General features: G+C 34.8%; 1 pseudogene; it reads left to right on the forward strand.

Annotated features, from left to right (window-relative positions):
- Positions 1-324: 324 nt before the first annotated feature.
- On the forward strand, positions 325-2,438 carry LOC141419408 (uncharacterized; annotated as a pseudogene).
- Positions 2,439-4,348: the final 1,910 nt, after the last annotated feature.

Genomic DNA, 4,348 nt, shown 5'->3' on the forward strand with positions numbered 1-4,348 from the left:
CTGTGGTGGTAAGTTATATGTAATTGGGAATTTTTTAGTGACTTTACTGAGACTTTGTCTTAGTACTTGGTTTTTGTTTTCCATCAAACTTTAAAGTATGTTCCTTTTTTTCCCCTTGTCTTTGTCATTTAGCTAATTTCCTATTTTTATTTCATGATCCTATTTTATCTTATCCTACATTTTGTTCCCCCTTATTTTTACCTCTTCTCATTCTTCCTCCTATTTCCCTCTTCATCAAACAAAAAAAATAGGTTGACATTTCTCATTAATCATTCAACAAGATTTTTTTTATGTTACGTTTACCTCTTCCCCATCTGACCCTTTATAGTACCTAATTCTCAAAAGCAGTGGTTAAACTCATTGACCCCAACGATTGCCCCATTGTCAGCATCCAGCAACATCCCATGGCTAGTGTCCATGGATGAAACTTGCCAAGGCATTATTCTGAGTCGGTGGTGGATCCTGTCCACAGCTAGCTGTCTGACTAAATTGTGAGTATAGCTAAAACCATAAGAAAAAGAACCATACTATATACACATTTTAGAACTGTTTTATTATTATCTACATTCACATTGAACTTTAATGCAGTAAAGGGTTTTTTGTCTTGTGTAAAATTACTGTAGGAATGTTTGATGGTTTAAAATTTAAACACTATTCAAGGTAAAAGTACAGTAATACAAAGTAGAAAGTCATTGGATTACACTGTTAAATAAGTAAAGACATTACACTGGCAAACAGTTATGTTTAATTGAGACCTTATTGATTTTATTTACTTTAATATTACTGTATTATTCTTCACCTTTCTATTCCAGTAGGAAGCACTTGCTCTCTGATATTTCAGGAGTCATTGACCAAGAGGGTATTTTACTTGGCCATAAAATCTGCCTGCATCCCAGTTTTAATCCATAAGATGGAAAAGATCCAGTCAAAGGAGACATAGGAGTGGTCCTCCTGCAGTACCCTATTAGGAGGAAAGAAATTCCACTTTCTCACACTTATAGTATCTTCTGGAAAAGCTGTTATAACTGCCTGTACAGACACTGCAGAGTATACCAATATCAGAGTAAGCCACAAAAATCATATTCTGCTGTATCATGTCGTTCATAAAATTGATACTTTTAAAAAAGCAAATTAGTGGAGAAATAAAACAAAGTTCATGAAAATCTTATAAACAATTGGGTCCATATTACTCCACTTTGCAAGAGCAAACACAGATAATGTCAGTGCTTAAAATTAATGTCTACTCACTATAAAGAAAACAGAAAAACAAGTATATGAGAAATACAAGTTGAAATAAATACATGTGAAATAACAAGGAATGAAATGTCAAAGTACTTCACAAAATCTATGTAATGATTTAAAGATATACTCTATGAATCTTAGGAAGGTATGCTATAAAATGAGTACAAGAGAGAATAACCCATATCTCACATCCTTCCATCTCTGCTCCTTCAGAACACAATAACTTTGGGACCAGTATCAAGAAGTTATCAGTTAAGCTTCTGGACCTCTCATTCTGCCACCATCAACATATCCACATGGCTAAACATAATAACTTATGTATCTGGAGTCACCCCCAAGAAGATTGCTGGGTACTTACTATAAGGGCAAAGTTACCATTGGGGTTGTTTATAGAAATACATGTAAAATTCTGTAAGGATTGATAGAGACATTTATACTAAGATAACAAAGCAGGAATATTTTCATTGAGAAAACACTGAGAAGTAGGGAACTTACAAAAATACCTTTAGAAACAATGAGAAAAACAAATTGGTGGTTAGAGTCTGGGATTGGGTTTTTAGAATTCATATAGAATTCAATTACAGAAATATAACTTGAGTATGAAAACAAGTGATCAGATATAAGAGGTAGTTATGGATTCAGAGAATATAGAATAGCATAAAAATTAGTACTGAAAATATATGTTCACCACTAGTTTTATTTTTAACTAGTGCCTGATCTAGGAACTCAAATGGGACATTTCTGTGATATATTTAGTTTATAAGACAAAATTTATAAATATAAAAGTGAACACAAGGAAACAACACAAAATAAATAGGGAGTGAAAAATAAAACTGCCATTAGAAATTGTTATATGTGAAGATGCAGAAGCTATGAAAATTCATGATGAAGGAAATTATTTCAATATTCATTCCTAAAAAACAAATGTAGACTTGATTGTTTTAAACAAAAACATACAACTAGAGGGAAAACTTACATCAACTTAATAATATTGAGAACATAGCTGATTTTTCTAGTATTTGGAAATTTTCCTTAACTTCCCTTTAGCATTTCATTTTCCTCTTTTAACAAGGGTTATAATCATTTTGTATCTAGATTGTATCTTAGAGCTCTTGACACATGTACTATATAACATTTTATTGTTGTCATTATGTCATATGTAATATATTTGTGATAGAAAAAATATGTATGTAATATTTTAATCCACTTATAAAACAACATGTAGAAAAACTTATAAATGTTATTTATAGACATACATAAAAGTATATATATATATATTCCATAGTTTATACTACAATGATCTGTTGTGTATATATGGATTATCTGTGTTTCCTCATTCAGGTACAGCAAGGCAGTCCTGTTCTCTGTCTCTTTGGCAGTCACTGGGAACTGGTAGGCCTGGTCAGTGAATCCTCAATGGCATGTCATGATCCTATTCTTATCATCAAGACAGCCCCATATGTATCATGGAGGAGACAGTTTGCCAAAGCACCCCAGAAGCCACTGGATCCTATGTTTTCCCCACTCTGCAGTATTTTCCCTGGGATAGTACATGATCTGCAAGACAGGCTTAGCTCTAACACAGGCTCTGCTGTTTTGGCCTCCCATGGATATTCTGTACAGTCATGGAGGAGAAGATTAGGCACTTCCCCAGTGTACAGACAGCGACGGAATCCTCCTCCAGTGCTTTCTGTTTTTAATAATGGAGACTCTTTTCCTGGCAGTGAGCAGTTATACTTTCAAAATGATCAGCTCTCCTCAGCTCACAAATTTGCAATGGCACAATCCTGGACTTCTCCAATTGCCAAAACGTGGGATCTTCCTGAAATAAATAGTCTCTGCAATACCCCAATAGTTGATACTTCTGCATCTTTGATTAATTCTGGACATCAGAGTCCCCAAAATGTTGATATGCCTGTATCTCAAGACCTGTATAGAGATACAATGAAATATCAACATGAAGTATGACTGATTCAGTAACATCTTGGACTAAACCATTTGCTGGCATAACTGGGCTTCCTACTCTATCAATAATTAATGCTGGTGGATCCTGGATTATGTTTTCAAGTGACAGAGATGGATCCCAAGTTTCTTCTGATATTAGTAAAGTTCACTCTCAAATTAAAGTTAGTGTGTTTCCTAAACATGGCCAATTCATAGGTAGATCCTGGCTAGAAATTACCCCTGATTATAGATCTTGGACACATCCACACTCTGTGCCAGATAAAACAGAAACAATGATGTGGAATCAATCTAGTAAAGAGCACATTATAACTAAAACATATCATGTAGTTGAAACAGTAAACACTGGTGCTAATTTAGGAAACTATCAAATGCATTCATGGGTTCCTTTACTAGTTAACAAGATTGAATTATGGACACAGACCTCACTCAATGAAGTTGGAAACCCATATACTACAGTAATCCATACTTTGGAACCATGGTTTCAGCCAGTGTTGGATATACTGGGATCCCAAGAAACTGTAGAAAAAACAGATATACACTGGATTTTCCCTGAATCTAAATCAAATCTGATATCCTATATATTCAATATGCCTTTATCTTTGGCTTTATCTAAAGGTGATTCTACTAGACATTGGACCCAATATGAAGACAGTAAGATGAGACCATCAAGCCAAATGGATTGTATTGATACACTGAGTGGGCATGTGGCTACTATCTTCAAATACCAAATGAAAACTAAAGATACAGTATGGTCCTTGAGCCATTCAATTGCTAATGTGATTGAGTCCTTCATTCAGTCTAAAGGTGCTATGAGCAGACCTTGGACTCAGCCTGAATCAGACATTGTCCAAACCTGGACCTATTCAGAAACCCAGTTTGGAAAACCCTTAACTCAGCTGAAAGCTGATAAACTCAAACCTTGGATAGAGACTAAACCTGAAAAAGTAAGACCCTCGATTCAGCATAGATTTCAAATAGGCAGCCCTAGAACCCAGGATGAGAAAAGTAAAAACAAACATTGGTTGAAGCCCAAAGCAGGAACCATTAGGTCCTGGTCCCAAAATGAAATTGAAACAGTCATACTATGGAGCCAACCTGAATTTAGTACAGCTAGATACTTGTTCTGGTCTAAGTCTGATCA

Source organism: Castor canadensis, chromosome X, assembly GCF_047511655.1.
Source record: "Castor canadensis chromosome X, mCasCan1.hap1v2, whole genome shotgun sequence".
Lineage (NCBI taxonomy): Eukaryota > Metazoa > Chordata > Mammalia > Rodentia > Castoridae > Castor > Castor canadensis.